General features: G+C 48.6%; 2 long non-coding RNA genes across 2 annotated transcripts in view; one reads left to right on the forward strand and one right to left on the reverse strand.

The window, feature by feature from the left end:
* The window catches only part of LOC110259137 (uncharacterized), a 248,083-nt gene that overhangs the window by 192,532 nt on the left and 30,394 nt on the right, over positions 1 to 25,157 (forward strand). The window lies entirely within an intron of this gene.
* On the reverse strand, positions 13,781 to 19,337 carry LOC146394438 (uncharacterized). The gene is made up of 3 exons (XR_014834953.1): positions 19,221 to 19,337; positions 16,093 to 17,556; positions 13,781 to 15,189 (listed from the first exon to the last, which is right to left on the reverse strand). It is a non-coding gene; the product is annotated as an uncharacterized LOC146394438 (long non-coding RNA).

The following is a 25,157-nucleotide window of genomic DNA, read 5'->3' on the forward strand; positions in this document are numbered from 1 at the left end:
TTGGCCAAAGTTGGCCCTTAGGGTGATGGAAACACATCCCTGGGTTGTCAGGTGGAGAGAACTCTGGTCGATAGTGACCAAGTCTTTTAAAGATGCTATTTTAAAGCCCAAGTGCCCCTCTCAGATTCTGAAAGCCTTTGTGGAAAGGTGCAGAGCCGAGAGGGAGATGCACCGAGATAAACCTCCTGTTCTCTCATCATAAGCGGAGATCAGGCTGCTTAGGGTGGAGATTCGCAGGCACTGAGAAGCAAATGGCACGCAGCCTCAAAAATGGAAAGTTTCCACCTTGGGGAGGAGCCTGAATTTTCAATTCTGACGGCATATTGGTGCATGTAGAGTCTGGGGGGGGGGTTGCAAGTATATCCATTTCGAGGTCTTACCACCTTGAGAATTGATTGCTGGTGATGTCCATGAAACCAAAGGTGCACACACAATATATTTCAAATTCTGGAGGACGATGGCCCAGACCCATCTGGGGGAAGAAAGTACTTAACTCTAGCGCCCCATCTGAGAGGCATTCCTCACCGAAAGAGGCAGAGGGTCCCCAGAGTTCCCGTTGTGGCTCAGTGGGTTAAGAGCCCAACTAGTAGCCATGAGGATGCAGGTTGGATCCTTGGCCTTGCTCAGTGAGTTAAGGATCCGGCATTGCTGTGAGCTGTGGTGTAGGTCACAGATGCGGCTCAGATCTGGTGTTGGTGTGGCTGTGGTGTAGACTGGCAACTGCAGCTCTGATTCGACCCCTAGCCTGGGAATGTCCACATGGCACAGGTGCCACCCCAAAAAGAAAAAATGGAGAAGGGTCCCCGTGGGCACCACTGGTCACTCAGCAGTGTCTCCTTCCTTCCAGAAGACTGATAACCAGCGTCAATGGGGAGAGTGTGTTTCTTCTTGGTGTCTGATCTTCTGCTCATAAGTCTTCCAGACAGACTGGGAGCTACCGTGGAAACTTGCTATGGAAAAGTTAAGAGACACAGATAGAGGGAAGCTTTGAAAACCTTCCGTAGCTGCACAAGAAACACCGTATTAAGATCTCATCATAATACTGGTTTCCAGTCAGACACCGGCTAGCGCTGGTTCCTCGCATGGCTGGTTCTGTGCCCCTGAAATGCATCCATCCTTCCCCACACACCCCGAGTCCCTCAGTGGCTGGAAGCACATGGGGGTGGGTGTTCCTTAGACAAACAGCTGCCCGAGTAAACCAAGTCCAATCAGGAAACTAAATGCTGGGGGAGAGTCTGCCTGGAAGATCAGCTCAGTTTCGGATGTGTGTCACCTGGACTTGACATTTGGAAATGAAAGGGTCCCCACCATGGGTCTGGTAACTGTCCTCACACAGTTTTTTTTAAGGGCCACACCTGCAGTACATGGAAGTTCCCAGGCTAGGGGTCGAATCAGACCTGCAGCTACAGGTGTACACCAGAGCCACAGGGCATCCAATGGGCATCTGTGACCCACACCACAACTCAGGGCAACGCCACATCCTTAACCCACTGAGTGAGGCCAGGGATGGAGCTGCGTCCTCATGGATCCTAGTCAGATTCGCTTCCGCTGAGCCATGGCGGGAACTCCCACAGTAGTTGTTACAGTGGGATTGACCACACTGCTAACACTGTACATGACGTCCCCGTCCGGTTATAAAATAGATAAGCCAGTCAGAACTTGGATAAACCTGGTGTTGACAGGGCAGAGGCCCAGCATCCCATCCTACACCAGCGGTGTTGGCGCATCCGTCATTGTCAGAGATAACAGCTCTTTAAACGTGGCTGCATGGCCTGGTCATATGCAAACACACGAGTTACTCAAGATCTTTGGAGCTCCCTGGTGGCTCAGGGGGTTAAGGGTCTGGTGGTGCCGCTCTGTGGCATGGGTTTGATCCCTGGCCCAGGAACTTCTATGTGCTGTGGGTGTGGCAACAAAGAGATCTCGGGGGCAGAGGATGCGGGCATTAAAGACACGGGGTAAGAGGGGCGATAACACCTAGATATCTTGTAACAGGCACGTACCCCTGGGGCTCTGCCTCCGAAGTGGGCTCCTCCACCCTGGGGACCTAGCCTGGGTCCCCTGAGACCATCAGCTCCCTTTCCGAGCCTCTGGTCCCCAGCCTGGAGGTCAGCCTCGCTGTGCCCTTCCGAGGGGAGACGCAAGGGGGTAACACACGTGCAGAGTGAGGCTTCGGGCTGTGTGCCCAAGAGGGTTTCTGCCGGGAGCCCACATGCACACCAGCAACACTGACCCCAGATGCAGTAGGTTTAATGTTTTCTTGGACGTGAAAACAAAGAACCATTCCAGGTAACCCTCTTCCAAGCTCTCAACCTGCTGAGCACAACGGGAACTCTGGGAAAATGACTTTCCTCCTCTGCCATCTTCATGCATCTTCTCACGAGCTCCTTTGCCGCCTCTGTGCCTCTTCCTGAGGGGGATGGTCCTTGAAATCTGGTACCCATTTAACCTCGCTGTGTTCTTATCATTGAATGGGGGAGAGTCTGTCTATATCCTAGTCTGTCTATATCCTAGTCTGTCATAGACTTTTGAGTCTCTTATCCTATATAAAGAGACACCGGGATAAATAGATTATAAGATGGTTGTGTGTGTGTGATGTGTGGGCACACACTTATCTGCCTTTGTCTAGATTGTGGAGAGTGTTTCTAGCTGTGGTTGTCGGCTTGGACGTTGTCTGAGACCAGTTGGGCTTCCTGGCCCCTCCTGCTGCTGCCCGAGAAGCAGTGTTTCAGGAGGGGTCATAGCTGTGAGGTTGGGTAGATGCTCTTTTTAAGGTTGAAGAGGTTTTCTTTTGTTCTATTTTAAGAAGCGGTTTTTTAAAAAATCTAAAAGAATGTAGATATTTGCCAAATGTCTTTCCCGCATCTACTGGGATCTCAGACTTGTCACGTTTTGTTTTCTCACACGGGGTATGACCTTGATTTATTTCATTTTTATTTGTATTTTTTTCTTTTTAGGGCTGTACCTGTGGTATATGGAAGTTGCCAGGCTAGGGGTCAAATGGGAGCTGCAGTTGCCGGTCTACACCACAGCCACGCTGGATCCGAGCCGCATCTCTGACTTAGGCCACAGGTTGCAGCTGGATCCTCAACCCACGGAGTGAGGCCAGGGATGGAACCCATCCTCCCAGAGACTATGTTGGGTTCTTAACCCACTGAGCCACAGTGGGAACTCGCCTTAATTTTTTTTCACATATTAAACCAAATAGCCCATTTTTGCGAGAGAAGTCCTCGTCTTGTCATGGGAATTACTCCCTTCATCGTGATGGTTTGGATTTGTCACATCTGAGGATGCCAACATTAGTCTGATTAAATTTTTTTAAAACAGACTAAGATATTAGCAAATAAAGCTCTTGGCAAAAGGTTCTCAGCAGGAAATGTGCCAAAATCTTTAACAGAATGAATTGGTATTTCCTCCACTTCACTTTTCCGGGAATGTTTGTACAGAATAGAGATTTCTTTTCTCCACCTTTGACTATTTAGTAGAATTTGCCTCTGAAGCCATCTGGGTTTGGAGGGGGGTTTAACCTGAAATATTTAACTATAAACTTAAATCCTTTGCAAAGTCATGGCATTTGTTCATTTCTTCTTGAGTAAACTTCAGCAGTTTGTCTTTGGGGGAAGTGGACGTGAACTTGTTAATGTTTTCTTGATTGGTCTTTTAATACAGTCGGTGGGTCTGAGTGATTTCTGTGCCGCCTCCTTCAGATCTGGGCTGTGATGCTCTTATTTCCTGGATTGACGTGGGTAGAGGTGGGTCTGCTTTATTGACCCGTCAGAGAACTGGTGTTTGATTCAATTGATTGACTCTCTTGATTTTCTCTTTTTCAGTTTCGTTCATTTATTGTCTCTAGTATTTCCTCCTACCCATTTTGTATTTAGTATGCTCTTCTTTAATTTCTTAAAGTAAGCGGATACAATATTGATGGAAAACCCGTATTTTTCCCTCCTGCAAACACTGGACATGGCACATACTCCTTTAAACGTTGCTAAAGCAGCATTTCACAAAGTTCCTCTTGTTTTTGCATTTTCTTTTGTTTTTTAAATGCCTCCATTCCAGTGGCATATGGAGCTTCCTAGGCTAGTGGTGGAATCCGAGCTGCAGCCACCCACCTTCACCACAGCCATCACAATGCCAGATCCTTAACCCACTGAGCGAGGCCAGGGATCGAACCTGCCTCCTCATGGGTACTGGTTGGGTTTGTTAACCACTGAGCCACGACGGGAACTCCATATTTGCATTATCATACACCTCAAAATATTTTCCAGTCCCCCCTCCCCGACTCTCCTTGGGCCTATGGCTTATTATCTTTTCTTTTTTCCTTTCTTGGCCGCCCCATGGCATAAGGCGCTCCTGGGTTACGGATCAGATCCCAACCGCAGTTGTGACCTGAGCTGCAGCCACAGCAACGCTGGATCCTGAACCCACTGTGCCAGGCCAGGGATCGAACCTGCATCCCAGTGCTTCCAAGATGCCTCCGATTCCATTGCACCACAGTGGGAACTCCCCTGGGGGTGATTGTGAAGTGTGCTGTTTCATTTACCAACAGGGTTTCACGTAACCTTCTCTTCCTGACTCCCAGTCTAGTTCCCTTGCGATCAGAGAAACTATGTTGCAGGATTTCCGTTCTTTCAAGTTGGTTGGCTTTTGCTCTGTGGCTCAGATGGGTGGACTTTGGCAAATGTTGCTGGGCCCTTAAAGTGAATTAGGTGTGTCTGGAGCAATGTCTCCACCCTCTGGGCGTGGCTTCCAGCGAGGGGGCTGGTGCAGAACCTGAAATTACCAGGATCGCGTTTCTCGCCTTAACCCTCAGCCCTGTCTCCAGGAGCACTGCTGCAGGACGCCTGCACTGATGCTCAATTTGTTTTCAACTGAAGCGTATGTTGGAGTTCCCGGCGTGGCTCAGGGGGTTAAAACCCCAGCTAGAAGCCATGTGGATGCAGGTTCAATCCTGGGCCCTGCTAAGTGGGTTAAGGATCGGGCGTTGCCATGAGCTGTGCTGTAGAGCGGCAGCTGCAGCTGATTCCCCTAGCCTGGGAACTTGCATATGGCACAGGTGTGGCTCTCTGTTTATGGTACCCTTATGGTTTTAGAGTTTGGGGAGTAGAAAATATGCCCACAGGTAAGGTTCAGGGTGGATGCAAGCTTGCATTCTTCTTCAGAGCTGGTGTCTAGGGGCCCCAGGACTGGTGCTGGGGGTCCTCGTCTCTGGCTCTCACTTGTTGGGGGTTTAGTTGTGCACAAGAGCTCAAAGACATTGCTGTGTGTATCCCTTGAGGGTGAACCAGGACCTGGCCCCAGGTGGCACTGTTGTCTCCTGACGGCCCCTCCCTGGTCTCTGCATCCCCTCCCTTCCCTGATCTGCACCTGCCCTTTGGGGCTCAGGGAAGGGCCTGGAAACTTACTGCCTAAAAACAAGACATGGGGGACGCAAAGGCTTGTGTGCCCAGGAGCCCCCAGGGTCCCGCTGGGTTCCACTACTTCCAACAGCCTCCCATCTCGAACTAGCCCAGGACACGGGTGGCTGGCAGCTGCCACCAGCACTGGGTCGGGGGGAGGGAGCCCCTCTCCACTGCATGGCCACAAAAGCCCCCTTTCTGAGAAATGCGGTGGGTTCCTGGACCTGGTCCCTGGTGGTCAGGCTCATTTCCATTTTTTCAATTACTGGGAAAGCCCATCAGGTGAACCCGGAGGGGTTGAATGAATGAAGAAACCTAGAGGCAGAGCCGGACCTGGCAGGCATCCTAATGTGGGGATGAACCGTGCACGGAGCACAGTTCTCATCGAGCTTTGGGGGGCGAGAGAGAGAAGTGCCCTGTCACTTCTCTGTCATGTGCCTGGCGCAGCTTCTCTATTTGCATATGAAATGGCATCTCAGGGAAATTAAATTCAGGAGAGTTCGCCCTGACTTTGGATTATTAAACAGCCCTGGGGAGAGGGGTCTGTGTGGGTGAAAACAGGTCAAAGGTGTGAGATGGAAAGAAATGGAAGCAGCGTCTCCTAGAAAAACGTCCACATCTGGGTTCACGGCAGAATTATTCACAGTGGCCAAGAGGGAGGGAGGGGTGGGTGGGTGGATGGGGTGGGTGTGATGCCAGAAAGATGTTACCGGAATCCGGGTTCGTTCGCAGGTGAAGAATGAATTGTACAAACACACAAGGAGCAAGCAAGTGAAGTCTTTATTACAGGATAGCACACAGCTCCCAGGACAGGCTGGGAGGGAAAGAAGAGCCCCCTTCTCTTGTCCTATAGGGGTTTTTATCCGTTGAAGATGGAGGTTCCCCACATGGGGTCCAGAAACATGTGGCTTTCTCCCATTGGCCTTGCCCGGTTACCTGTATCAGTCCCTGTCCACCAGGGGTCTTAGGGGTGGAAATGTCCTCTAAGTCTCAGGGTTCTTTGCCCTTCTTTTCCCATAGACTGGGTCACAGGGGCTTAGGGATGAATGTCCATCTGGGCGTAGGTCCAGTCCCTACAGTAAACGAGACCTGTGGGGAAGTTACTCCCTGGAGCCCTTAAACCACACGTGTTCACCAATGGCCATATCAAAGGATGCATCCAAGCCCCTGCTCCCACACTGACTCCCTGAGTGAGGATTCTGCCTCAGATGGACGTGTGGGTTGGTGGATGGATCCACAGAACAGGGTCCATGCACATGGCAGAGACGACCGAGCCACACAAAGGAAGGAGGTCCTGACACAGGCTACACCATGCCTGGACCTTGAGGACACGGTGCTCAGTGAAATACGAAAGTCACCAACAGCATGTCCTGTGGGATTCCACTTAGAGGAGGTCCCTGGGGTCATCAGACCCATGGACACAGAGTCAGAAGGGGGTGGGGGGGGGTGCAGGGTCTGGGGATGCGGAACCAGTGTTCAAAGAGAGCAGAGTCTCAGTCTGGGAAGAGGAGTGAGCTCCAGGGATGGGCGGTGGGGGTGCTCGCACAAGAGGCCAGTGTTCCCGGGGTGGGAAGGCAGGTGACCGGCCACTGGGCACAACGCTTCTGCGCACAGGCAGGAGTTGGCAGAGACGGTGCCTGGTCCCCGTCACCAGGAGGGTTACATGGCGGGGGCACCTGATCGGGGGGAGCAGATGGGAGAACGTGCAGCTTGACACGGAGCCTCCCAATGTCGCCCGTTCACACGGAGCCCTCGGCGTGTGTCCCCTGTCCCATTCTGTGGCCTCAATCTCAGCCTGTGAGTCACAGAGGCAGCGGTGTGACCTGCGAGAGGGGCCGTGGCAGGGACGGCTTGCAATCAGACACGTGGCCACCGAGGAGGCTGGGTGGGTGGACGTGGTGTGACCTCGGGGTGTCTCAGCCTGCAAGCTCCTGACAGGAAGCAGAACGCACCGCCCTGGGGACGAGGGCCCAGCGGGTGCCAGCTCCACGCCCAGAGCAGAGCAGGGACCTCTGAGTATCACAGCATTTCCTCAGAGGGGACATGGGGTGACGGCCTGGCTGACAGCGTTGGCTTGGCGTGCAGAAGCAGGCGTGTTCGGCCTCTCCTTGCTGTGCTGCCTTTCTGGAGCGAGGGTCCTGCCGGGTGATTAGCTGGCCAAGCACGTCCACGGCTGAATTACGTGGAATCAAAACTTTGTTTCTGGGGGCTAGGTGTTGCCATGGCGACAGAACCATCCATCTTCTCAGCGTATGGGAACCAGAGACGGGATGTATGGCCGTGTTTACAGGGATGTTGGGTAGAGAGGGAGGGGGCAGGGAGAAACAGGGAGAGAGAAAGACACAGGGCAGGGGTGGAGAGAGGAAAATAAAGATGGAGGGGTTTTGGGGGGGGGGGAGAAAATAGAGCATGGGAAGTGTGCAGAGAAGATTTCGGCTTTAAAGGGCTTGGGTTTACCATGGTTTCCGAATCTCCAGACTAAAGCTCTGCAGGGCAGCGCCTGGATCACTGGGTTTCAAAGCAGGTGGTGGGGAGTTGCTGTTGTGCCTCAGAGGTAACGAACCCGACTAGCATCCATGAGGATGTGGGTTTGATCCCTGGCTGGGGACAGGGGGTTGCTGTGGCTCCGATCCAGTGTTGCTGTGGTGTAGACCTGCAGCTCTGATTCGACCCCTAGCCTGGGACCCTCCATAGGCTGCAGGTGCGGCCCTAAAAAGACAATAAATACGTAAAGAGATATGTAGAGAAATATGTAAGTAAAAGCAATTGGTAAAGGGGGGGGGTGTCCCTTAAAAGCCTCGAATACCCGCCTCCCAAGAGCTGTGTCCAGAGCCAGACGTGTTTCAGTGGAGACACGAAATCCATCCAATGCGAACAAAAATTCACAGGCAGGTCGAGGAAGAGGGAGGCAGGAGAGAAACAGAAGTCAGAGCAGAGGAAGTGAGGGGAAGGCCATTCAGGACCCACAGGTCCAGGGAAGGAAAAAAGGGAAGCGTTTTCAGAGGCAGGTGGGAGCCAGAACCGTCGGGGGCGGTGGCGAGATGACACCAGAGAAGTGAAAGAGGGTCGCCTGCTCCGTAAGGAGAGGGAGGTTTCAGGATGAGTATTTTGGTGCGTGTCCATTTTTCTTTCCTCCCCCCCCTCCCCCTCCACGGCTGAGCCAGAGGCCAGCAGCATGGGTGCTGAGTAAGGAAGTGATGGCTTGAATCTCAGTTATTCTCCAAAATGCCCTGAACAAGAGGAGGGAAGGGAGGGGTCAGGGTCGGAAAAGAACAGCCCAGGTGGTGTCTACCAATCTTCAGCCCTTGTGCGTTCCAGGCGTGGGTCGAAGGCAGGACCTGGCTAAGGACACAGTGGGAACTGACTGCTTGCTTCTCTGTGAGGAAGCTTGGAGGTGGAAAAAAGTGAACAAAGGTGAAAATGTGAGCCCAGGGTCACACAGCAGGGGGTATCTGCACAACCTGAGTTCAGGTTCCTTTTTTTTCTTTTTTTTTTTTTTTTGCAATACACATTGAACCAAGGTAGCATTGATTTTATTTTTTATCAGAGCATAGTTGATTTACAACTCAATTATGCCAATCTCTGCTCTACAGCAAAGTGACCCAGTCGTACATACATACATATCCCCTTTCTTTTTTTTCTTTTGTCTTTGCTTTTTTAGGGCTGCAAACTTGGCATATGGAAGTTCCCAGGCTAGAGGCTGAATCAGAGTTGTAACTGCCGGTCTACACCACAGCCACAGCAGCACAGGATCTGAGCCACGTCTGCGACCTCCACCACAGCTCACAGCAATGCTGGATCCTTTACCCACTGAATGAGGCCAGGGGTCAAACCCACGTCCTCATGGATACTAGCTGGGCTTGTTAACCTCTGAGCGGTGATGGGAACTGCAACATTCCCTTTCTTATATAATGTCCCTTCATGGTCTCTTACAAGTGACTGGAGACAGTTCCCTGCGTTATATAGTGTATTTTCTTTCATTATTTGATCTTATATCTGATCTCCCTGCGTGGAGCCACAGTCACAATATCCATCTACTTAGGCGGCCAGTATCAGTCAGGACAGCAGAGACTTGCTACAGTAACAAGTAGCACCAGTGTCTGGGTGGGTGAAAGCAAGGGGGCTTTACTTCCTGTTCATGCTGCATGTCCACTGATGGGGTGTCAGCCGTGGGCTCTGTTCCACCGTGCAAGACCCACACTGGGGAAGCAGCTGTGAGTCAGAAGAGGGAAGGGGACACAGAGTGCCCGCGAGGGTGTCGCTTTAGCATTCAAATGCTTTAGAGGGACAGAGGGAATTTGGGATGAGCAGGTGCCGAACTATCTATAGGATGGGTGAGCCCCAAGGCCCTACTGTACAGCACAGGGAACTCTATCCAATCTCCTGGGACAGCAGGAAGGAGAAGAATATATTTTAAAAAGTGTACAAATGGATGACCGGGTCCCTTTGTTGTACAGCAGACACTGGCACAACGTGGTAAATCAAGTATACTTTATAATCTAGCCCTTGGTGAGGAAAAAAAATAATCTAGCTCAAGCAGGAAGCATGTCCTGTCTCCTCACAGCTTGTTGCACAAAACTTGTGCTATGACTCCATCCGACTAGGCAGAGAGGGGCTGGACCCTCATCCCTTGTGTCCTAATGAAAGGAAAGCAGCTGTGCCTTCTCCCGGCATCAGGATCAAAGTTAGACATGTGACTGCCCTCCAGAAACTCTTTATAGCGGCTACAATCACAGCTGGGGGTGGTCCTTGTTCTCTAGAGCTGGATGTTACTGCTGGTACCTGTGACTCCTCTGAAATTCCAGGTTGCAAAGGCATCATTTATTTGAGGGCTGTTGGAAGGATGCATGGTGTGTTTGGAATGTTGACAGCAGGCTGCATTATAGGGGTGGTGGGAGGCTTTGCGTATAATTGACAGGCTTCTCCGTTGTGCTTGGTCGGCTTTGATTGTTCTCTATAAGGATATGGTACTGCACAATAAATGTATAGAGAATTTTCTTAAAAAGGAAAGTTTCTAAATCACCTATAATGAAAAAAAAAATTTTTAAAGGTTTCTGCTGAAAGGCATTGCCGTTGAACTCTGTGATTAGGCTTTGGTGGTGCCAGAGAGAAGTCTCTGGCAGGATTGAGGTAGCACATTTTAGCCTCACCCTGGGGGCAAGGAAACAACTCTGTCATGCCCCGAGTGTCGCCTAATACAACCTAAACACCATTTTCTCCTTAGCTGCCATATTCGCGACATTTAAATGACTTTCTGGAACCTCCGCATTTAAGCTCTCAGACTGTGCATCCCCTGTCCTCCCAGATACTAACTTAGAGGAACACACAGGCTCCCTGCCCCTGCCATCCTTCCTTCTGTCCCCCCCCCCCCCCGATCCTTTAATGTTGACCCTTTAAGGACTGCGTCAAGCCACCTAAAATATCTTTGAAAGCAGACTCTCTCTGCTGTGCTTATGCCAAACCCTTAAAATAACACCAGCCCCGCCCCATTCCCCACCCCTGCTGTGAGATGGCCAAGCCCTGGTCAGCACCTTCTTGAGTTGCTGGGATCATCTGTGCTTATTAAACGCTCTGGGTAGAAAAAGAAACCTCTCAGAATAGCCTCGACCTGGGTGGCTGGTGGCTTCAGATCTGTGCTATTTGGGGACATTTTGTGGGGGGGGGGGTCATTCCACCTGTTTTTATTCAGGCGCGTTTGCAAAAGACAGGCTCCTAGAGGCACCTGGAGTTGCGGGTGTGTTCACATGAGGGCACAGGGAGGAAACAGAAGTGGGTGGGGGGCTTCAAGGGAAGCAGACTGGGGGCCGGTGGGGGGGGGGGGCGTGTCTTGTATGTGGCCCTCATTCCTGCAAGGGCGTTTCTTTACCCCATGATCTTTGAGCATCGCACCTGCCTGGGGGCCCTGATGCTCCAGACTCCTCAGTCCTGGCTGTGGACCAAAGGTGCGTGCACCCCTCCCCCCAATTACAATGTCAAGCCCTAACTGCCAACCAGTGGGGTCAGCAGGTGGGGCCTGGGGGGCGGGGAGGTGATGAGGGTGCAGCCCCCAGGAGGCGATTGGTGTCCTTATAAGAGTCTGCGGGGAGCTCCCTCTCCCCTCCCCCCTGCGAGGTCCCAGCACCATCCAGGAACCAGGGTAATTCCAGACACAGAAACTGCGCTTCCCCTCCCCAGATATCCAGTTTCAAGAGTTATTGAGGAGCAAGCCTGTGTTGTTCATCAGTCCCCTAGTCTATGGTGCCTGTGACAGCAGCTCACACAGACTGGGACAGGCCAGCATTTTTGCTGGAGGGAATCCAGCCTGCTCTGGGAACTGGCCTCCTTCAGCTCAGGTGCCCACCTGCAGGTCAGTCCCCGGCTGTGGGAGGTCAGATGGATACAGCAGATGTGGCGGAACTTCCCAGGAGGGCAGTGGGCATTGTGGGCACTGGGGTTCAGCTGGGACACATGCCCTCTTGTTTTCCTCTAGAGGTGTTTGTTTCCCTCTGCAGTGATAGGCAGTTTGGATAGTTCCTTGAATGAGCACATTGGGGAGTTCCCGCTGTGGCACAGTGGGTTAAGAATCTGTCTGGAATCCAGGTAGTTGCGGGCCAGGGCCAGCCGCCTCCCCAGCCTGTGGGAAGGGGTGGATGTTGTCTTGTCCGTGATAACGGCAGTTCCGGTGGCTGCTAGTCCTGAATGGACCCAAGGGCCTGTGTCCGTCCTGGAGCGTGAGATGAGGGAGGGGAATTCTGAGCACTCAGCTTGCAGATCCACTTGGGGCCGTGGGTCGGGCTTGAGTTCTGCAGCCACAGGTGATGATTGTCTGGTTACCTCTTGTTATGGACTCATCCCCCTGTGTGGATGCTGAAGCCCTGACCCCTGCACCTTCGAATGAAAGCATTTTGGGGATCTTTCAAGAGGAGATGGAGGTGACATGAGGTCGCAAGGGTGGGGTCTGATCCCCCAGGACTGGGGTTCTTAGGAGAAGAGACCAGGAGTTTCCTGGTGGAACCATGGGTTAAGGACCTGGCATCACTGCTGTGGCTCAGATCACTGCTGTGGTCTGGATTCAACCCTGGCCCTGGGACTTGTACATGCTGCAGGCACAACCAAAAAAAAAAAAAAAAAAGCATCAGGACACAGTCAACTCTGGCAGGACACACCCAGGAGAGAGGCCTTGGGAGGGACCCACCCTGCCCACCCCAGTATGTAACATAGGATTTAATGTATAGAACACAATTATCATTTCTTTTTTGTATTTAAAGTTTTTTTGGGGCTGCACCTGTGGCATATGGAGGTTCCCAGGCAGAGAGTCGAATGGGAGCCGTAGCTGCCAGCCTCCACCGCAGCCTCACCCACACCAGATCCGAGCTGCATCTGCGACCTACACGGCAGCCTGGGGCAACACCAGACCCTTACCTCACTGAGCGAGGCCAGGGTCCTCACGGACACACTAGGTGGGGTTCTTAACCCACTGAGCCACAATGGGAGCTCCTCTTTTTTATTGAAGTGGAGTCGAGTTACAATATGCTGTTTCTGTTGTACAGCAGAGTGGTTCAGTTACGCACATATACACACGTCCTTTTCCATATTCTTTTCCGTGGTGGTTTATCACAAGATGCCGAATATGGTTCCCTGTGCTGTAAGTATGACCTCATTGTTTATCCAGTCCGTAGTTAATTAGCGTCTGCTAATCCCAGACTCCCAATCGATTCCTCCGCCTGGACAACCACGAATCTGTTCTCCGTGTCTGTAGGTCTCTTCTTCTTTCTATAGATATGTTGATTTCTTTCCTAGTTTGTATTTATTTATTATTTATTTATTTGCTTTTTACAGCTGCACCCATGGCATATGCGAGGTCCCAGGCTAGGGGCAGAGTGAGAGATACAGCTGCCAGCCTACCCCACAGCCACAGCAACGCTGAATCCGAGCCCTGTCTGTGACCTACACTGCAGCACATGGCAGCACTGGATCCTTAACCCACAGAGTGAGGCCAGGGATCAAACCCGCATCCTCATGGATACTAGTCAGGCTTCTTACTGCTGAGCCGGGAAGGAAACTCCATCTCAGGTTTTTATGGTCTCTGGGGGCTTTAAAAAGTATTGGCACTTCCAGGGCTCAGCCCCAGGTGCTCACATTTCTGTGACCTGCAGTGGGGGCTGGGCAGAGGCATCCTTAATTCTCCCCAGGGGGCGGGGTAGGGGTGACCTGCCCCCAGGAAGTGCTGAGCTCCAGGTGGGCATGCCTCACCTGCTCCACCCTCTCCCTCAGGGCTCAGGGCTGCTCCCCGGAGCCCCTCCCCTGGAGACCCCAGGAGTAAGAGGCTGCTGGAGCTCCAGCCACCCTGGCTTCAGCAGTGGGGCCCCCAGCCACAGAGACTCCATACAGAGACAAGGCAGGACGGTGAACAAGAGGGTTTCTTTATTCTTTTTTTGTTTCTTTTTTCGATCTCAGTAGAGTTGATTTACAATGTTGTGATGGTGTATAGCAGTGATTCAGTTTTCCTTAGATATTCTTTTTCATTACTTTTCCCCATATAGTTCATTACAGAGTCCCCTGGGCTGTGTAGTAGGACTCTGTTGTTTATTTTATGCGTGGTCCTGTTAGAGTCCCATGTCTCTGTGCTGGGCAGTAGCTCCTTGTGTATTTTATACAGAGCAGCAGGTATATGCTAATCCCAAACGCTCAGTTTATCCCCGCCCCTCCCACTTTGGTAACTGGAAGTTCGGTTTTTTGTATCGATGAGTCTGTTTCTGCTCCCCCCCCCAATATTTTTTAAAAATAGTGTAGTCAATTTACAGTGTTGTGCCAATTTCTGCTGTACAGCAAAGGAACCCAGTTAGACATATATATGTACATTCTTATTCTCATACTACCTTCCATCCTGGTCTATCCCGGGAGACTGGCTAGAGTTCCCTGTGCTGCACAGCAGGACCTCATTGCTTGGCCATTCTCAGTGTCCTAGCTGGCATCTCCCAACCCCGGTGTTTCTGTCTTACAGATATGTCTGAGTCCTGTCTTAGATTCGACACAGAAGGGATATCTGTGGTATTTGTGTGTGTCTGCCTGCATGACTTCACTGTGTATGAGCATCACTCCTTATGATCATAAGGTCTACCCCTGTCCTAGCCGGTGGCAGTGGTTCACTCTCTTTTAGGGGTGAGTGAGCAGGGAGATTTCTGAAGGTCACTCCAGCATCTGCTGTTCTGTAGTATGTATCTATCAGGATACTTTGTCATGTAGCATATTGTATCTACTATTGCGTATGGGATACACAGTAGAGCAAGTTTCCGAGATGTGCAGGTATTGCTATTACATAACATCTAAAACAGTTTTCTCATGCAACATGATAGATGCCGTATGTTACATGTAACGTCTGACATGTGTTTGTATATGTAGTGTGATCTGCAGGAAATAGGATTTTTCCCACCTTGCCATATAGATTCAATATAATCTATAATATGTCATTATACTGTCCATAATAGCTATAATATTCACATAGCAACGTGGAATATTATACATAAGTGATATGTGGTAAATATTGCATTACATAATAGAATATATAACAATGCAATTTAGTCACATAGGACTTTTTCCACTTTCCACAAAGATAGACATATATTCTGTTACCAATTCCATTATCTATGCTTGTTATAACACTACAACTTGGGGAGTTCCCTGGTGGGTCAGTGGGTTAAGGATCTGGCATTATCTCTGCTGTGGCTCAGGTCACTGATGCGGGTTTAGTCCCTGGCCTGGGGACTTCCATGTGCTGAGGGTATGGCCAAAAAAAGAAAAAAAATTATAACTTGGTATGTAATATAGGACCTGTATTGCATTATATAATATAGTGTGTAATGGAGCAGTTTGCTCACAAAGGATTTTCCTATTTGCCATATAGTCAGGCACATATTCTACTATATATTTTGTTATCTGTAATAGTTACAATGTTATGTAACATTATATGCCATGTGTTACTTTATATATAACATAAGAAGTAATATATATTTGCATATATCGTAGTGCAATTTGTAGGAAACAGCATTTTTCCCACCTTAACTTATTAATATAGTCTGTGCTATAATACATTGTCCGCAAGAGCTATATTGTTATAATAATGTATATAGTATTATAAATAATCATTATGAATATATGTATTATGTATACATTATATATTATGTATGATATGTATTATATTATCTAATAGAATATATACTGCAATTTGGTTAGATAGAATTTTTCTGCTTTCCATAGAGTTATGTACATATTATATATTTATTGCCTGTAATAGTTATATATCCTACATTATATACCAAGTTATAATAATATATTGTATTAAATAATAGAATATGGGAGTTCCCATCCTGGCGCAGTGGTTAACGAATCCGACTAGAAACCATGAGGTTGCGGGTTCGGTCCCTGCCCTTGCTCAGTGGGTTAACCATCCAGCGTTGCCGTGAGCTGCAGTGTAGGTTGCAGACGCGGCTCGGATCCCGAATTGCTGTAGCTCTGGTGTAGGCCAGTGGCGACAGCTCCGATTAGACCCCTAGCCTGGGAACCTCCATATGCCACGGGAGCGGCCCAAGAAATAGCAAAAAAAAAAAAAAAAAAAAAAAAAAATAGAATATGTAATGCAATTTGGTCACATAGGAGTTTCCTACTTTCCATATAGTTATGCATATATTCTGTTACCTATGATAGTTGTTATAACTTGGTATATAATGTATATATTATATGATAGAATATATAATGCATTTTTTCACATAGAATTTTCCTAATTTCCATATAGTTATGCATATATATTGTCTATGATAATTATATTGTCACTGGGTATGTAATGTATATATTATAGAGTATATAATAGTGCAATTTTATCACATAGAATTTTCCTAATTTCCACATAGTTATGCATATATTCTACTATATATTTTCCTATGTGTAATGGTCATATTATTATACCTGGAGCCAGGATGGAAAATGCCAAGTATTTAGTCGGAGTAGAGAAAACTGCTCAGGGTCTCCCCTCCTCCCCTCGAGAAGGTCGTCTGGACAGAGACACTGGGACGAGCCTGGGCCAAGGGTCCCCAGTGGAGAGGAGTCTGGGTGAGATTCCTGGGCTAGACATGCATAAGAGCATGACCAGCTTAGGGGGCCCAGTCTTTGACGGCAGCCTGCCCCACCAAGACTGCACCAGCCCCACACCCAATCTGGTGTGGGCAGTGGGGACAGCTTTCCCAGGAAGCCTGCAGGGAAATCTTGGCAGTTGGCTGTGGTCAGCTCTGAAGGACCACTCGCAGAGATTTCAAGGATGGTGGGGAAGGAAATTCCCAGGAAAAGACGTCCACACAGCAATCCCTCCAGAAGAGGAGAGGGGGGGTATAAGGGTCTAAAAAATTATGTAGCGGGGAGTGGTTTTCAGAAACCCTGCAAAATCGCACCCCTTCCTCTCCTGAGTCTGCCACCAGGTAGATCTTCAGCTGGTTTCTCATCCTCAGCATTTTCTCCTCAGATGCAAAATCTAGTGTCTTCCAAATGGAGGACATGTGCTTTGTCGCAGTCAGGCTTCTAGCAGAAAATAAAGTGCATTCCCATGGGGTTATTGAGTCTGCACAGCCGATTGGGAAGCATTAGGGGAAGTCCTGAAGGAGGCAAAGGCTCCCAGAGTCTATCAAAGTAGAAGAGAAACCGTTATCACCCTGAGCCTGAGAAGTGAGAGGAAATAAAGTCCAGATGATACCAGGGTTCAGTTGGAGAGCTGTGGTGGAGGGGCTGCCCGGGAAAAGTCAGGACTGATGGAGGAAACAGCTCACTGCAGCAGCAACCACACAGGGAAAGTTGCCTCCCAGCTCCTGCCGGTGCCTCCCACCGTCTAAACTCACCTGGATTGCAGAGGGTCACAGACTCTGGGAGGTGCAGGCTACGTCCATCAGTATCCCAGGGCACAGAGTTGGGAAGGGAAGGGCAGAGATTGGATCTGAAGGGGGAAATGGGAAACACGTCCCTTCTCTCCAGGCTTCAGGTTGGAAGGTGTGGTCGATGGCCTGCTCAGCATTTTTTTTCTTCCTTCCTCTCTTGCCCTGAGTCCTCTTTGATGGAAGGTCCACACCTCCTTCCTCCATGGACTTTGGAGTTTGCATCCATTTTGCTTTATTTTATGGGATGTCAGCAGAAAGTGCTGTAAATGCAAATGGTTCAGGTTACCCTGTGGCCACTTACATTCCAACCTTACAAAAATAGGCCTACGATAGCCACTAGTTCCAAAATAATGACACTAAGTGGAACAGACATGACTCTAAGCTTATGCACTGGGTTCCATTTAGGGTGGCGATGGCAGTGGGGCAGCCTAAATCAGCCCCACATTTGCTGACCTGCAGACTCATAGGTCGGAAAATAACAATTTGTTACAGCAGGGCTTTGAGATTTAGGTTTGTTACACAGCATAGTTTAGGTCAGAGCTGACTGATAGAGAAAAGGAGCATCTTCTAAGGTGGGGAAATGTGCTCAGCAAAACCTCTCAAGAAAATCTGCAGCACATTGTCTAGATTGTCGTATCTTCAAAGAGGAGCAGAAGGAGGGAACTAGCTCTCTTACTGTTCTTTGCAAGTGAACATATCTGTATCCTCCTTTAAAATTCCAAATCTATTTTGCAGCCTATTGGACAGTTAAAAGTTTCACATTGTGTTGCCAATGATAGTTGGATGGGATAGTTTTGTGCGTGTGTGTGTGTGTATGTTGAAGACAGAGAAGATTTGAAGCCGCAAATCCTCCTTTGCCCCTGCTCTCTCCAGAGGTCATATTTCCTTCACATCCATCGGCTTTCCCTTATGTACATATCTACACAAATATAACCCAAAATCTATTTTACAAGGGATCCACAAATACGGCAATCCATTCTTTTCTATGCTGACTGGATGTCACAAAAAACAATTCAAGATCTTTTTGTGCTTCCAGAAACGGTCCCTGGGAATCCCACACTTTCCCAAAGCCCTATTTGATAAGTGGCATTTTGTATCAGGTGAAAGAAAATTAGACCAAAGTTGCCACAGCATCCATTTTCATGCGGGAAATTTGAGGCATTTATGGCTCCTTAGCGGTTGACAATTTTCTGACTCCAGAACGATGTTGTGTTCCAAAACGATGTTTTTCTTGCTAAAGCCAAACTTCCACTAATTAAAACTGAACAAGTGGCTTGATTGGGAGGCTGACACCATCCAGGCTGTGCACACAGCTCTGTTTGTTTGTTTTTGACTTTCTGGATATTTAGATGAAGAAAATTTATTCGAAAATAAACGCTGCTGGGTACGTCGGTAATCAAGCTCTGAAGAAAGACTGGTGTGAAAATCAGATTTAAACCTCACATGCCTTAAAAGAATCTAATTAGTTATGCATTTGGAACATGGGTTTTGTAAACGCAGCAATCTCTGCCTTGGCGATGCATCTGCTAGAGAAGCTTAATTTCAGCAGCATCGCTCTGGAGTGGATGAAGCCGTGTGTCTGAGCAGAGGGGACACTGCTGGTTACCTTTGTCATCACCCTGCGCCAGCTCCTCCTCAAAAAGCTCTGGTTTGTTCAGCCTTCCTCGGCTCCCCTCCCCCGAGCTCATCCCCCAGGACTGCCACCTCTCCTGTCCTCCAGGGCTGTCCCTTGATAGGGATTGTTTTAGGAAGGGACGAGAGACCTGCCCAGTTCTGTGCCATCCTACCCAGAAGAGTTCTCCTGGGGGCTTGGCTTCAGGGAAAGTGTTGTTCTTCCCAAGGGAGGACCAGGAACCGAGATTGGCATCTTTTTCCTCTCAACATGGTAGCAGCAGGAAGCCTTACCTCCTAGGTTCTGGCTTACCTGGCGGGACTTCCTGAAAGCAGTATGACAGAAGAGGTTCCATTTCGGGCAGGGGTCAGGGGGTGGTTGAGAGACCCATCAAGGAGAGTCAACCCATCTTCCTGAGCTGTCGAGAGGCTGGAAATAGAGAGGTGGAGATGAGAGGTGTCTGTGCAGACATGCCCAGTGGAGAGTCATTGGTGAACGAAGATGAGATTATCTAGTGAAGAGACAGAGGTGGGAGGATGTGGGGCTGGAGAATGGAGGATGTGACAGTTCATTCTGAAGTAAGGAGTTTCTGCTAGGTCTCAATGGGTTAAGCATCCAACTAGTGTCCATGAGGACGCAGGGCTGATCCCTGGCCTCGCTCAGTAGCTTAAGAATCCAGTGTTGCTGGAAGCTGTGGCATAGGTTGCAGATGGGGCTTGAATCTGGTATTGCTGTGGCATAAGCCTGCGGCTGCAGCTCTGATTCGACCCCTATCTTGGGAACTTTGATATGCTGTGGGTGTAGCTGTAGCCCTCCCCCCAAAAATAGTTCCCTGATGACCCAGCAAGTTGAGGATCCAGCATTGTTGTTGCTGTGGCATGGGCTCAATTCCTGGTCCAGGAACTTCTGTGTGTCATGGGTACAGCCCAAAAATAAAACGTAGGAAGAGAAATAAAAGAAGAACCTGTGTTTTCAGTGAAAGATGAATGAGGCATTGCAGGAGAGATGGAAGATTAGGACAGGGAGCATCTCAGAGGAAGTGGGTCTTGTGGTCCCGTATTCTGCTGAGATGCATATCTGAGGAGGGCAGAAAACCAGCCTGTGTTTCTCAGAGGCAGACTGGGCTTCATGGACAGAGAGCATGTATCAGCTTGCTGTTCTGTGTAACAGGTGACCTCAAGTCTGCCAGTTTAAAGAAAAGCACCTGTTCATTGTATCATAGTTTCCGCAGATCAAACATCTAGAAGGGATGGAAACAACCTACATATGTATCCACAGGTGGAGTAATTAGGTGTAGTCCCTATTCACAATGGAATATTACTCAGACATGAAAAAGAATGAAATCATGCCATTTGCAGCAACATGGATGCAACTATAGATTCTCATACAAAGTGAAGGAAGGGAAAGACAGGCGTTCCTATCATGGCTCAGCGGGAATGAATCTGACTAGTATCCATGAGGACTCGGGTTCTGTCCCTGACCTCACTCATTGGGTTAACAATGCGGCAATGCCACGACCTGTGGTGTAGGTTGCATGCCTGGCTCATGTCTGGCATTGCCATGGTTGTGGTGTAGGCCAGCGGCTACAGCTTCGATTCGACTTCTAGCCTGGGAACTTCCATATGCAATGGGTGCAGCCCAAAAAAAGAACAAGAAAAATAATGTATGCTATCAGTCCTGTGTGGAATCTAAAATATGGCACAAGTGAACCTATCTACAGAATAGAAACAGACTCACAGACCCTGGGAACAGACTTGTGGTTGCTGAGGGGGAGGGACTGGCATGGACGGGGGGTCTGGGGGTTAGTATATGCACACTACGACCCTGAGAATGGATAAGCAATGAGGTCCTGCTGTACAGCACGGGGAACTCTCTCTGGTCTTCTGGAATAGAATATGGTGGGAGATGAGAAAAATGGGTGTGTGTAAACACACAATACATATATACATACATGTAGTTGGGTCCCTGCTGTACAGTGAGTTTGGCTCAACATTGTAAATCAACTCTGCTTTAAAAGTCATGGGGAAGGGTGCCGTGTCTCCCGCTCCGAGTCTCATGGGGTTGAAATCAAGTCTCAGGCTGGGACCCTGATTCCATCCGGGTGGAAAGACCCTCCTGAATGTTCACGGGTGGTTGGCAGAACTCGGTGCCTCTCCGGCTTTCCGCGTGGCCCCTCCATCCTCCGAGCCAGCAATGGCCAGTCAGGACTTTCTCAAATTCTGAGTCTTTGCATCCTCTCCTGCCTTCAGCAGGTAGGAAGCTGTGAGTTCAGAGCTCTCGTGATCCCCTGGGAAATCCAGCGTAATCTCCCTGAGAGATCAGCAAAGCCCTGACCGTCATGACGTCTGCACGAGAGAGTCTGCAGACATAACAGATTTTCCGGGAGGGGGGTGAAGTTGGGGAAGATGAAGTCCTGCCAACCCCATCAGGAAGGGAATAAATTCAGGAGGAAGTGGGAGGAGGGGCGAAGACAGGAGGCGGCAGAGGAGGGGGGAGATGGATGGAAAGAAAGCGGGTGGAGGCGTGTCTCGGTTTGGGTTGATCCAGGCTGCACACAAGGCGGTGTCTACACTAAGGCAGGAGAGCCCTTGGTGTGCAGATCTGCTTGAGGGAGGAAGTGCGGGCAGGTGGTCCAGGATGGCGCCCGTGCTGAGAAGAGCCCTGGGAGGTCCTCGGGCTGCGCTGCCGCCCCGCTGGGGGGCCCTGGGGGAGTTCCTTAACCTCTCTGGGCCTCAGCATCACAGTGTGTAAAGGGGCCTGAGGACAGGAAGTGTCTCTTGGGGGTTTTGAGCCTCAGGCGAGTTCCCGCAGATGCAACACGGGCCAATGGTGTATGGGTGGCAGTGAGAGCTGGGGTGGCATCAACGGGTGCTGCGGGGAGAGTCGTCTTCCTCCTCTCCTGTGAGGCTCACAGCGCTGCTTCCCTGAGGGCGGGAGCAGGAGGAGACCTGCAGCCGTGGGAGTAAAAGTGAGGCAGCCCCCCATTGACGGTCGGAGTCCTGCGTGATATGAGCAGTGTCCCACGGCCACCAGGATAGGGATCCCTGAAAGACGGCACGTGGTCGTCCTAAGGGGAATGTGAGCCCTGGGATAGAAGTCATATGCGCACCGTGATGGAATTACAGTGGTGGAGCCACTGCGATGATATTACAGTCTTATGGCCACCAGGAGAGTAAGGAGAGGACGATGAGCCCTGTGATGGTAATAAGAGGAAGATGAGCCTGTTGTAGTGATTATAGTCCCAGGGCCACCATGTAGGAATAATAGCCATACAGCCATCAGGAGAGAGGCAAGAGGAACAGGAGCGCTGGGATAGCAGTTACAGTCCTATGACCATCACGGTACTAAAGTAGCATTACAGCCACCGAGACAGTAAAAATCGTAGTGTGGCCGCCAGGATGGTGAGAAGGAACACCTGCCCCTGAGAGAGGAGGAGGAAGAGGACTAATACGGCAAGCACGGTAACAGTAACAATGTAACCTTATAAATAGTGGCGATTTATATATCAGTGTACACTACAGTGACAGATTATATTAATACAACAATTATAACAACTATATAATTATAATTTTAAATACGTTATAGGAAGTAGGAAGTCTAAATCTAAACGGGCTGTATTAGCACAGTTATATTTTAGACCAAAAATTATCTTATCTGTATGAAAGTTGTAGTTTTTAGAGAATTGAGAAGCAGAAGAAAATACAGAATCAATGTAAATCCTATTTAAAATAAAATATCTTGCAACTGAAAAATAAGAATGTAACCTTATTAATGATTACAATTATATATTATTGTATATATAACAATTATATAATTGTATTATAGATTAATAAAACAATTATGTAATTATTGGTTAATAAAACAATTATGTAATTGGTTAATAAAACAATTATATAATTATTATAGGTTAATAAAACAATTATATAATTATAGGTTAATAAAACAATTATATAATTATTATAGGTTAATAAAACAATTATATAATTATAGGTTAATAAAACAATTATATAATTATTATAGGTTAATAAAACTATTATATAATTGCATCATTATAGGTTAATAAAACAATTATATAAACAACTTATATAATTTTAATTATATAATTGTTATATAATTTTATAATACATGATATATAATTAAAAATTATCATTAAATGATAATTATATAATTTATGAACAATTTTTATTACAATAGTATGACAGTTATAAAAGCTTTAAAAATAACTCTTACCACAATGAAAATAATAGCTTTTATTTTTTTATATACCGTTTTGTATTAATATATATTATTACTCATAATGATTTCTGTTAAAAATAATATTTATAACAAGTAAAATAGACATCATTTCAATGGTGTGTGTTAACATATCTAACTGGTGTTACTGTTATGGAGAAATCTCTCCTAAAGCAGAGAATCCAGTAGCACTGGGCCTATGGTGACAGGAAGGAGGGCTGCTCATTGTGAACTTAGGGGTGGGGGCATAGGGGTGAGAAGATGCAGCTCATGGCTGTCCTGATGAGGATGAATCATAGCCGCTGGCTCAGGCAGGGAGTCCTGGTGCAGCACACTCACCCACCCTCACAGTTGCGGTGCCAAATGGAAGAGTGCCTCAGTCAGCTCCCCTGCCTCTCTGGGTGTCATGCTGCCCTTGAGGCTCAGGGGCATCTGTGTCTGTGGCTGACCAGTCCCCCTGTGAGCCTCAGGTCCTCTAAGGATGATGAGCCTTGGGGACCTGGTGGGGACAGGGCTGTGACTCATCTTTGTAGAAGCCTGGAAATGGAGGGGCAAGGAAGGGACCACAGTAGGTGACCCAGCAGAGTGTCCCCCGTTGGCCTGGGGGGGAGAGCAGTAGAGACAATGCCTGTGTCCATCCTAAGCTCTGCCACCCAGGTCCACCTAGGGTGGATGCTAGTCACCCGGGCCTGTGCTCCAAGGGCCCTTCATGGCCCCCTGACTGCCTGTGAGCTGCCTGGGGGCATCCAAGACAGGAACGCCCAGGCTGTGCCTTCAGGCCTTGTTCGGTCTCATCCACGCGGCCCTGTGTGCATTCTGCCCACTGGGGTCCCGTGGTGGAAAGATGCCCATCCTGAGCACCAGGGGCTCTGCAGCAGCACATGTGGTCACGACACCGTGAAGGTTGCACAGATGGTAGCTTGTGTACTTGGGTGTGGGATGAGTTTTATTGCTGTTGCACAATGTACAAGGCTACTGATATCCGTTCATTTTTTTCCTGATAAGATTATTGTTTCTGAGGCAATAGAAGCTTAATAACCAGAACAAAAGCCAAAGCCATTTTTGCTAATCCAGGTACAGTTGATTTATAATGTCATGTTAGTTTCAGGTGTACAGCAAGGGGATTCAGCTACATAAAAGTATTTTTTCAGATTCTCTTCTCTTCTAGGTTATTACAAGATAATACCGTTTCCTGTGCTGATCAGCAGGTCCTTGCTGTTTACCTGTTTTATGTAAAGTGTGTCTGTTAATCCCAAACACCTAAAATATCCCCCCCACCGTATTGGTAACCATGAGTTTATTTTCTGTCTGTGAACCTGTTTCTATTTTGTAAATAAATTCGTTTGTATCGTAGCTTAGATCCCACGTATAAGTGATAACACATGATGTTTGTCTTTCTCTGACCTCACTTAGTATGATGATTTTTAGGTCCATCCATGTTGCTGCAAGGGGCATGATTTCATTCTTTTTTATGGCTGAGTAATATTCCATTGTATGTCTGTGTTTTCTCTCTCTAACATCATCTTCATCCACTCCTCTGCTGATGGGTGTTTAGGTTGCTTCCATGGCTTGGCTGTTGTATTCAGGGCTGCTGTGCATGTGGGAGCATGTGTATCTTTTGGAATTAGTATTTTCGTCTTTTCCAGATACATGCTCAGGAATGCAATTGCTGGATGAGAGTGATTTACAGTGTTCTATCAGCTACAGGTGTACAATATTGCGATACAGTGTTTTTATAAATTATGCCCCATTTAAGGTTATTGTAAAATCTCCAAAGTTCCCTGGCGATGCACTGGGTTAAGGATCTGGTGCTGTCATTGCAGTGGCTCAGGTTGCTGCCATGGTGCAGGTTCGACCCCTGGCATGGGAACTTCCACATGCTATGGGTGCACCAAAAACAAATAACTAAAAATCTCTGAGTTACTTTCCAACAGCATGAAGTGACTCCTGACCCTGGCCATGGTAGAAGCAGCCGGTGGTAGCCTTGTTCTTTAACAGGTTACAGCCGGAAATGCT

This window comes from Sus scrofa, chromosome X (assembly GCF_054392235.1).
Source record: "Sus scrofa isolate SSC_HxYL_T2T_F1_AM1 chromosome X, Sscrofa_HxYL_maternal_Yorkshire_Landrace_v2.0, whole genome shotgun sequence".
NCBI classification, from domain to species: Eukaryota; Metazoa; Chordata; class Mammalia; order Artiodactyla; family Suidae; genus Sus; species Sus scrofa.